This window comes from Petaurus breviceps, unplaced genomic scaffold, assembly GCF_028583685.1.
Source record: "Petaurus breviceps papuanus isolate PSGF00001 unplaced genomic scaffold, PetGlider_PUasm1.0 125, whole genome shotgun sequence".
Taxonomy (NCBI): Eukaryota; Metazoa; Chordata; class Mammalia; order Diprotodontia; family Petauridae; genus Petaurus; species Petaurus breviceps.
In genome coordinates this window covers 2540362-2552108 of record NW_027185653.1, presented here as the reverse complement: position 1 = coordinate 2552108, position 11747 = coordinate 2540362, and the positions used below count along the sequence as shown (strand labels likewise).

At 34.9% G+C, this 11747-nt stretch overlaps 1 long non-coding RNA gene and 1 pseudogene across 1 annotated transcript; both read right to left on the bottom strand.

Annotated features, from left to right (window-relative positions):
- Positions 1-9208: 9208 nt before the first annotated feature.
- LOC138163176 (uncharacterized) lies at positions 9209-9819 on the bottom strand. The gene is made up of 2 exons (XR_011168835.1): positions 9491-9819; positions 9209-9424 (listed from the first exon to the last, which is right to left on the bottom strand). It is a non-coding gene; the product is annotated as an uncharacterized lncRNA (long non-coding RNA).
- A 3-nt stretch (positions 9820-9822) lies between these two features.
- Positions 9823-10822, bottom strand: LOC138163170 (mortality factor 4-like protein 1 pseudogene; annotated as a pseudogene).
- Positions 10823-11747: the final 925 nt, after the last annotated feature.

Below are 11747 nucleotides of genomic sequence, written 5' to 3'. Positions count from 1 at the left end.
CTCTGTCATTAGCAGTGGATGTGTGCTCCTTAAAGAGTTGGTATGAATTCTAAAAACAAAGGGTGAGTAAGCCAAATAAACAGAGATTCTAGTCATCTGTGAGGCTTGCTTTACTTATGGGCTGCAGAACCTGTTTCCTTCCATTTTCTAATGTCGTTATGTCTCCTCTGCAGGGGAAGATAGCATCCACATTGTTATCTGTTAGTTGGAAAGAAGATAGATATGATAGTAAGTTTTTCATTTTTAGGATGAAAAGTAAATAAAAAAGAGCAAAAGAAAAGAATAAGAAACTAGGTAGTGATAATGTTACTTTTCTGAAAAGAAAATAATTTCTTTTAACATGATGTTTTCCTTTTATCTATATGTCTTCTTAGTAATAATAACTGATTTTTCTAAATTTCTATAATAATTTTCAAACACTTTTCTTACTGATATAACTATTCTGGATAATAATTTGAATAATTCCCAAAGGGACATGAAATTGTGCATACTCTTTGATCCAGCCATATTAGTTCTAGATCCAAAAGAGGCCTAATAAAAAAGAGATATAGGACGTACATGTACAAAATTGGTTATAGTAGCTTTGTTAGTGGGGGCAAATAATTGGTAATTTATAGAAAGCCCATCAGCTGTGTAACAGTTGCACAAGTTGCAGTATATAATTATGAGAGCATACTACTGTGCTATAAGAAATTACTAGCAGAATGCTTTCAGAAAAACCTGGGAAGACTTATATGAAATAATGTATATTAAAGTGAGTAGAATAAGGAGAACATTGACCATCGAAAGAGTAATATTGTTAAAAAGTGATCAAATTTAGAAAACAGCTACTGTGACCTTTACAATGATCCACAACAATCACAAAAGACTCACGATGAAAAATGTTATCTACCACCATAGAGAAAACTGATGAACACTGATGGCAGACAGAAGCATATTTTTTCACTCTATTTTTCTTGCTTTTCAAATTTTGCAACATGACTTATATGGAAATATGTTTTACATAACTTCACATGTATAATGGTTTGCATATACCTTGCCTTCTCAATGGGTGGGAGAAGGGCTGAAGGGAGGGAAAGATTTTGAAACTGACTTTTTTTTATTTTAATAACTTGGGGCAGAGGGGGAAATGCTTTCCTCACAATCCTACCCTACCAAACAAACATTTATGCAGCTCCTGTATATTACAGGGTACTGAACTCTGTTTTTGATGGGCAAAGGAAAGTCTAAAAGACAGGCTCTGCCTTTAAGGAACATATATTCTGCTGGTGGTGAATGGGAAGGTTATGAATTATGCATATATGGTACTATATAGAAGAGAATTTGAGGGTCAAGCAAGTTATATAACAACTAAGAACAACAGAAAAACATTCCAGTTGGACATGGTGTATGAGTTGAATCTTGAAGAAAATTATGGATTCTCACAACAATTCTCTATGGCAGGTAACACACATTTTTTTATTATCATTTTCTCAAAGAAGACATTGAGACTCAAATGCTCCAAATCAAACAGTTAAATGTCAGGATCAGAAACCTAGGTATTCTGATTTTGTTCCTCTGTTCTTACTATAAATGCTATGTTTCTGCCCAGTGTGCCTTAAGGAAATTAGTTTTAATTCTTCAAAGATTGGGGCATTCCATGTGTCATTCCACAGTCATCAATCAATCAATGAGCACACATAGTGACAACTATTGGCCTATTACTACTTGCTAGATGCTATAGGGACAACTGGTCAACAGTAACATAGTTGATTCCCTTTGCATCATTTTCTTGAATCATTCTCATTTCTCGTTCCAATTTTTCCTCCCCTTCTCTTACTTGATTTTCAAAATCCTTCTTGAGCTCCTCCATGGCCTATAACCAATTCATATTTTTCTTGGAAACTTTTGATTCAGGAGTTCTAACTTCATTGTCTTTCTCCCATTCCATCCTCAAGAAGAACACTGGTGTTAAATATACATTTTTTTTTCATGGAGAAACTAGATATTGTTTAAAAAACACTGACATTTCTCAAATGCAGCTCTGATTTTCAATTGTGGGTTTAACTCATTATTCAATTTCATTGTCTGTACAAGATAAGTATTTGCACTTTTAGATCAGGCCAATCAATTGTCCATCCAACTCTAAGCTATAGGTTAAAGTATAGAGATTTTTCATCCACTTGGTTTTCTATTTGGATTGTTAGACTGAAATATTTTGAATGGTTATGAATCTTATTTCACAGTTTCTGTAGTTCTATGAGGCTTGATTAAATCAACACAATGTCATCTGGAAATAAAAGCAAGTAGAAAACTTCATAGTGTATAAGGGATATCTGGCATTTGAACTGTGTGAACGAGGTCATTCATTATGGTTAAAAATATCTTTAGTGGGGGGGGGGGGGAGTGGGTGGATCCAAGGTGTCAGAGTAAAGGCACAAACTTGGCATGGACACTTCTCCAATGACTTCCAATACATGTAAAACAAGTCTACCCCAGACCAGCCAAAGCAGACTTCAGAAGAGTGAATCACCAGCAGCTGTGGGAGTTTCCAGACTTCTCAAAACATAAATTCCATAGAGAAAATAAAAGGCCAGTGGGTAACTCTGTTGGAAGGTGAAGGAAGAGCAGGGTCAGAGAGGCACAAAGAGGCACAGTGGCTGCAGCTACAGCCTTGTGGCTGCTTCCAGAGCCCCTAGCCTGATTATTGTAGGCAGACCAAGCAACCAATTAGGGGGTAATTGCTCTTTGTTTAACCAGCTTGGATCTGGGCTGCTGTCTTGGGTGGTAGTCCTGGTCTGGGTGGACAGTGTGCCAGAGTTTGTGGGTGCTGCAGATAAGGTGTCCAACTAATACCTCCAGCAGCTGCAAAAACACCAGTGATTTGGGACAAAGTTCTCTCCATTTGGTAAGCAGAGTTCGACTGGGGCAAAGAACTGAAAATTCAAGCAAAGGAAACACAACCAAACTATACAGTCCTTTTTGGGGGACAAAAAGGAACAAAGGATGGAATCGGAGGAAGACAATGAAGTCAGAACTCCTGAATCAAAAGATTCCAAGAAGAAAATATGAGTTGAAGACAGGCCATTGAGGAGGTCAAAAAGGATTTTGAAAATCAAGTAAGAGAAGGGTAGGAAAAATTGGGAAGAGAAATGAGAATGATTCAAGAAAATCATGCAAACTGAGTCAACAGTCTGCTAAATGAACCCCCCCACAAATACCGAAGAAAATAGCACCTTATAAATAGACTAACTAAAATGATAAAAAAAAAAAAAGGCCCACAAAGTCAATGAGGAGAAGAATGCTTTAAAAAGCTGATTTTGACAAATGGAAAAAGGAATTTCAAAAACTCACTGAAAAGAAAAATTCCTTCAAATTTAGATTGAAGCAATTGGAAGCTAACAACTTTATAAGATATCAAGATACTATAACAGAGATCCAAAATAATGAAAAAAAAAATAGAAAGCAATGTTAAATATCTCATTCAAAAAATCATTCATCTGGAAAATAAATCCAGGAGGGCTAATTTAAAAATTATTGGACCACCTGGAAGCCATGATAAAAAAAGATCCTAGACACCATCTTTCAAGAAAATTTCAAGCAAAATTTCCCTAATATGCTATAACCAGAGAGCAAAATAGAAATTAAAAGAATTCACTAATTGCTTCTTGAAAAAGATCCCCCAAAGAAAACTCCTAGGAATATTATAGCTAAATTCCAGAGTTCCCTGGTCAATGAGAAAATACTGCAAGCAGTCAGGAAGGAAAAATTCCAGTATTGTGGAAACACAATCAGGATAACACAAGACCTAGCAGCTTCTACATTAAGTGACTGAAGGGCTTGGAATATTATATTCCAGAGGTCAAAGGAACTAGGTTTAAAACCAAGAATCACCTACTCAGCAAAACTTAGTATAATGCTTAAAGATAATATATGGTCATTCAATGAAATAGAGGATTTTCAAGCATTCTTTTTTTAAAATTTTTTTGCCTGTTTTTTAAAAGGGGCAATTGGGGTTAAGTGACTTGCCCAAGGTCACATGGCTAGATTTTGTTTTAACTGTCTAAGGTCGGATTTGAACTAATGTCCTCCTGACTCCAAGGCCAGTGCTCTTTTCACTGTGCCACCTAGCCACCCCGATTTTCAAGCATTCTTGATGAAAAAAACAGAGTTGAACTGAAAATTTGACTTTCTTATACATGAGGCAAGAGAAGTGTGAGAAGTTATATAGGGAAAAGAAATCATAAGGTAATCATAAAAGTTGATATATTTACATTCCTACATGGAAAAAAGACAAGTGTAACTAATTAGACTTTTTTCAATATGAGAATAGTTGAAAAGGATATATATGTGTATACACACACATATATATGTATACATACATTTATACGTATGTATAGAAGAGTGTGTGTGTTTGTGTGTGTGTGTGTGTGTGTATGACTGGGCATATTTATGGATATGTGTACATAGAGGGAACAAGATAAGTTGAATATTAAGGGATGATGTCTCTTAAATAAAATTAAGATTTGAGAGAGGAATATATTGGTAGAAGGAGAAGGGAGAGTTAGATTAGTGTAAATTAGCTCGTACAAAAGAGGTAAGAGAACACTGTCACAATGGAGGGGAAAAGCAGGAAGGTGAAAAGGAATAGGTCAACGTTACTCTCATTGAATTTGGCATAAGGTGGGAATGACATACACATTCAATTGGATGTCTTACCCTAAAGGAAAGTGGGGGGAAGGGGTAAGAGGGAGCATGAAAGAAAGGATGGGAGATTGGGGGAGAGGTTAGTTAGAACCAAACATTTTTGAAAAGAGACAGTCAAAGGAGAAAATAGAATAAGTGCATGGGGAAATAGAGTTAGTCTTTCATAATGTAACAACTATGGAAATGTTTTGTGTTACTACACATGTACAACCTAGGTTGAATGATTTGTCTTCCCAGTGGGGATGAGTGAAGAAGGAAGAAGGGAAAGACTCGGGAACTCAAAGTTTCAAAAACAAATGTTATATATATATATACACACACATACATACATACATACATACATATATATATATATATATATATATATATTCATACAACTGGGAAATGAGAGATACAGGTTCTGGAGTACAGAAATCCATGTCTCCCTACTAGAAAGTTGGGTGGGAGATGGAGTATGATACAAGAGAGAACAGATTGTCGGTAGTGTTATTCATTAGGCTTGCTATCTTGGTCTGGGGTAGTGGAAATAGGGGGACAAAATTTTTTAACTCAAAATCTTATGGAAATCAATGTTGAAAACTAAAAATAAATTATATATCTTTAGTATTAACCAATGGATAGGTGATGCAAACAATTGTTATTTTTGCAAAAATAAGCATTCTAGAGAAAGCTAGTTTATTTTTTTGCTTCTATGTGGAATTTTTATAGCAGGATCAGAATTTTATAAAAGCAAAGGGTAGAAATGGATTTTGATGGATACCTTTACAGGGAAAATTGTTATCAGTAAAACCCTAGACTTTTAGAAGTTTCTAAGTATAAAAATAAGTTATGTCAGAAATTTTGCTTATAATAGCTCATGAGAGTCAATTGTTAAATTTTTCAATGCAATTATTTAACCGTTTATAACTTAGTAATAAATAATAAACAAATACATAAACTCTGGCTTGAAATAGTGTCTTAAAATTGAAAAGAAAAAATGTGAATAATGAAGATTAAACCTAAAAGTGCATAGTATGAATATTTTTCCTAGAAAATAAACCCTATTATTTATTGACCAGAACTAGAGGTCAGGAGTTATTTCCTCTTAGTCACTCTGTGTGTGTCTGTGTGTGCTTTGTGTGTATGCCTATAAACAGACAATTAATAATTAAGATTATTAGCAATTTAAGAACCAGAAAATGTCTTCATTGAAGGTGGTATTAAAATATTAATTCTCAATAATTAATGCTTGACTTGATTTTAGTGTAGCTCTAAGTTAACTCACCAACAATCATAGCATAATGTTTTGTTCCATGTATTTAAATGATACAAAATATAGTATCTTAGATGAAGTGAATAAAAAAATCTTGATAATCCATTTATAAGCTGAAAGAAATTCCCTTATATTATTTGGCCCATGGCATTGAGTAGGCACTTAATAAGTGTTCATTGACTGACTTGTTCCATCAAAAATTACATTTTATATCCCTAAAATGTAAATAAAATCCCAAATATATCCAAAATAGTAATCTATCCTGTACTTTACAATAGAACTCTGATTTTACTCCACATCTCATTAAAAGTTTTCAAATAACTGGCAGTTCTCAATACATTTTTACATACAAATGGGAAGGTCTTGTTCTGAAGATGATTTTAGGGGATGTGAAAATCTCTAAAAAAAAAAAAAGAAGTTTTGTCAGGCTTTCTATCCAATGAGCATTGTTTAAACTTGGTTTACCTACAATCAATTACAGGTCAATCATTTCACATATTTTGAGGTCCATTTCAGTTTGAAGAATAAATGGTGTGTCTTTCATCATTATCATCGTCATCTGCATTTATAAAATGCTTTAAAGTTTGCAAAGTACTATACAAAAAATGACATCATTTGTTCCTTACAATAACCCATGGATTTAGATTCTGTTATTATCTTTATTTTACAAATAAATAAATTGAGGCATCCACTTATTAATGGGCTTGCACATAGTCACCCAGTGTTTAAGTCTGAATTTAAACTTGGGTCTTTATTTTTCCAACCACAGACTCAGTACCATTGCAGCCATCTAGGTGCCTCTAAATCATTACCAGATGGCTAGGAGGAAATTATCTTGTTCACACATGTTATTTTTAAGTAAAAACAAAATAAAACAATAGTCAGATCATCAACATCAATGTTTATATACATCTGCAGTAACCTCTCATGGTCATGTTAAGATATACAGTCAGATCAGATTACCAATGTAATGACTGGAATGTTTCTTATTCTGGTTCTCCTAAGCTAAGTCTACCTGTTGAGCAAATGATTTTGCTCACTTCATACATGGACACTCTCATTATGACAAATGGCTTGAAGTCTCTTTTTCTCTTCGTTAATCTCAATTAGTAATCCATTGTAGCAATTCGACTTTCTCGTGGCATTTTATTTTTGCCATTTATAATTTCATGTTGTTGACAATGAATTGAGAGAAATTTTATTAATATTATCAGTTTTAAAGGCATAATGATAATAGTAATCTCCTGTGTGTCTAATGTGTTTTAAAAATAATAAATATTTCAAAATATGTCTGTATCTATCTGAATACTTGGTATAAGGGTACGTAGAAATACTTTTATGTTACATATGTGGATGACTAAATAGAACCACAGGTGATTTTTTTAATCAACATAATTGATGGTATGCTGTGTAATAAGGAGCACTGAGCAATGTAAAGAATGTCATATTTCAAAACATAATATCTAGATTTAAAATCATTCCCTCTCACCTGATGGGGATTTTCAAAATGTCACTTTAGTTTTTTAGGGCTCAACTATATTATTTGGAAAATTAAGGCATTATATTAGAAGAATTTAACCTCTCTTCCAGCTTTAAATGTATTATCTTATTTCAAAGAAATCCCACTTTATTTGAAGTCAGAGATTTGGTTTTCAAATCTGTATCAGCAATGCCATATTCAAAATGCCTATGGAAATTACAGATATGCTGATATAATTATCCATCACAAAATACATCATGCTTGCCATATGGGGGAATGAGCTAGAAAATGTATTAAAATACCAAAAGACTGAGTCCCAAAACCAGAAAGTGAAAGCCATCAGAGTAGTTATGACATTGGCACAGGTAGATAAAGTAGAAAGCACCCACATTCTCAAGCCTTTAAAACAGAACAGGCTACCTCAGGCAAGGGTCCTCCTCTCCCCACTCACAGCATCCACCCAGCGTTCCGGAAGCGTGCTCCCAGCAGCTCCAGCCCCTGGCAGTCCTCAGCAGGAGTCCTTAGCAGAAATTCTGGCTGACTCAAAAAGGGCTTCCCGCTGCCACTGCCTCTGCTGCTGCTGCCGCCATTGCCGCCACTGCTAGCGACTTCAGGAACTCTAGCTTGGCTTCAGCTTCCTCTTGCTCCACCCCTTCCTGCTCCGTCAGCAAGTCCAATGGGGCATGGAAGATCTTTAAATCCCATAACCCTTACAAAATCCCAGGTCGGCTATGTGTTATTTGTGTTACCTTGAGAAAGTAATGGTACATGCCTGACCATCAGTATCCTAAGCTAAAAATTAAAAAGTTCAACAATATGATCTCTAAAGTACCTTCTAGATCATTATGTAATCAGAATTTTAAGAAAACAAGTGATTATTAAGATAGTTGCAAGGAAAGCAATTTGAAAATTTTTAAGTACCATACAAATCTAGGTAATTATCCTCAGCAAATCACTTATACAATCACTTGATTTTAGGAATATTAAGGAACTATTTTAAAAAAGGAAAGTAATATCAAGACAGTAAATACAACCCTTGCCAAAAGGCTGGGGCCAAAAGTTCTTAATTCATTTTATAAAATACTATCATAAAATGTTAATGATGCAGAATGATCCCATGTCACCATCATTACAGACTGGGAAATGATCCATAGTGCTTCAGTTTTCTGATTTCATCTTCTATCACTCCCTGTTGACCATGTTCTATAAGAACAAATTAAAGTAACCTAAAATACTTAGAAATTGAATATCATGATTTTTTATGTATTTCATTAGAATCTCTGTTCATGGGAAAACTCTAAGTGTATTCCTCCCAAATCAATAGCCTCCAGCAATCTTCTAAGCATCTCCAGAGAGTAGAACTAGGGAAGAATGAATTAAAATGATAGGATGGAATATTTTAGCTCTATATAAACTTAATAATCAATGAACAACCATCTATTACCAAAAATGGTAAATTGGAATCATAATTAACAAAATTGATTTTTTATCATAAATCACTTCATCTCCTTTTCCTTCCATCCTCTGGCTTTCACTGAGACTTGGATTCCTCCAGATCACACTATACCTCTGGACATGTTTTGCAGTATTGGCTTCCCATGATCCTATCAGTGGTCATGAGAAAGAAATAAAAATTCTCTTTGTTACTTATTGATGATTCCAGACTTTTCTGCCACCATCATTTAACAGCATTTTTCTTCTTTGTGGCTTATGCAATCAAAGTGTATCATTAAATTCAAATCATGATCATCATTATCTACCTCTCCTTGCTCATCTCCTACCCAAGAAAATTCTTTCTATTTTCTTTTTTTAAATAAAAGAGATTTATTTCCAAGACTTGTAAAACAGCTCCTGAAATCTAAACTTTCCCAGAAAACCAGAGATACACATTTTTTTTTTTACTGTTAGAATGTGCATTAGAATCAAAATACGAAAAGGGTAACACAAATCACCATTCTTTAACAATGTGGGCAAGGAGAAAAAGGCTTGAGGAACAATATGTTTTACTTCAAGCACTAAGAAGAAAGATGAGCACAAATGAATGACTCATGAGCTATATATATGAACTAAACCTTTGGCAGTAGGAATTAGGGTGTTTTGTCACTTAGTATTCATGGGGATCATCAAAGTGCTTAGGGTCAAAGGAATGAAACCACCAGAATTCAAGCAGCTTTATTAAATATACACTGAAACATCTTATATACAGCATATCACTCTCTGTATCTGCTCTTGCACACACTGGCAGCACCTCTGAAAGGGTAGGAAGGGCTGAAGCACCCCTCTTTGCACTTTCTATTTCAAACAAAACAGATTACTTAAACATCAATCCTGTTTTACATAAACACAATTATAAAGTACAATATCTGTGCAAGAGAGAGACTAATAGAACATATAGATAGGACAGCAGAGACCCAGAGAACAAAAAGCAACTGACTCCTTAGACAGGACGAGCAACCTCATAGTCACTGGCGCTAAGCAGCGCTGAAGAATTCTTCGCCAAATATTTTAAGAAATCATGCAAATAGTTCAACAATAAAGCCAAAGTCTTCTCATCAAGAGGCATATAGGCCAGCATTGCTGCAATTCTCACAAATAACCTTAGGATATTGGCATACTGTGGCCTCTCAAATTTGTAGAGCAGCTGAGTGCCCAACATGACATTGAAGTATTCTTTGATCCCCGCCACAACTTCATTCACGGCATAGTCCTTGTTATCTGTGTTTCCATGTGATTTCTTGTAACTCGCATAATCTTCTAGAATTGAGTCCACATTCTTCTTGGCAGGAAGATAAAAAAGATGTTTTTGTCTGGTAATCAAGTCCCAATCATCAACAAGCCAAGGTTTTAGCTCTTCAGGAATCTTTATTTTAACTTCAACTCTGTTCATAAATGTTTCTTCACTTTCAACCGTTGGATTTTTTTCTGAGGTGGTTGAGGTGTCTCACTGGTACTACTACCCTCTCCAATGCCAGGAGTTTTCTGTTTGTTCTTTTTGGTTTTTCACATTGATATTGCAGAGGTCTCCAAACAGAGAGTGATCCATCTGTTCTGACAAAGGGCTTCAACATTTTTCTGCTGTAGACCAGATGTCTTCTTTCCCGGAGCTGCCCTCTCATCGTCCCTTGTGCATACTGCTCCTGGTTGGCTTTCTGAAGTTCTCTCTCTTTCTGAAGATTTGTGTCTGCATATTTGAGTACTCTGCTTTCTAGAACCCATTCATCACAGTTTTTATTCCAACCACTGTAATGTATAAAGTATTTCACTTGCTTGTCCATTATGGAAACCTTTACACACTTTGCTTCATAAAGGAGTGGTCCATGAAAACACAACAAACGTTCACCCTTCTGGAATTTGAGCTTTGGGTCCTGCTTCAGCGCCATTTATGAACCACTCTTCACTTCCACATTCTGTCTATTTTCACAATGAATTCAATACTTGACTTAATTGTCCTCTCCACCTCAACTTCTACCACCAAATTAAGATAATTGACATACATGTTGATATGTTTAAACTACCCTAAATCCTCAGTTTAATGAAATCACTTGACTTTTTCCTCCCTTACACACACACACACACACACATACACACACACACATAAGTTAATATCCTTCATCCTTCCATCACCTACAAGTGTACCACTTCCACACTCAAAAACTGAATTTCTTTTATTTGATCATAATTTTTCATCTTTTTATCACTCCTTCTGCTTCATTTTTTCTTAATCCCAGTCTAGATTTTCCCCATATCCTTTCATGCCTCAATCCCTCATCAGAGATTCAAGAAGTATCTCTGTACTTGTTACAATTTCTTCCTTTCATAATCTTAAACCCATTAGTGAACCAATAATATCCTCTATCTTGAATTCCTTATTCTTTGATACTATTTCTGATCATCCATTCCCTTCCTTCCTACTCATGTGTTGCTAAATATAACTAGAAAACATCATATAACCTTAGTGCCTAGATCCACCCTCAATATTATGCTTTCTAAAATTAAGTGAAAATTTAGTCTATCAAGACAATTCTATTACTTTCCACTAAATGTTTCCACCCACACACACACTCATCACACAAGCTATTCTAAAGCTTCTATTTCTCTTTTCAAACCTCCTATGCTATCTCTCTCTCTAATCTGATAAAATGACTATTGAAACTTATCCTTCACTGAAAATCTGAAGACATTTCCTAAAAGTTCTTTCTTTTACCCTCTGCATCTAATATCATTGTCACCCCCCCCATTTCCTCCTTTGCCCTTATCCTTAAAGAACCCAATCCCATGTACTTTTAATCCTATGACCTCCTATCTTTTTCCAGGAGTTTGCTTTATTTA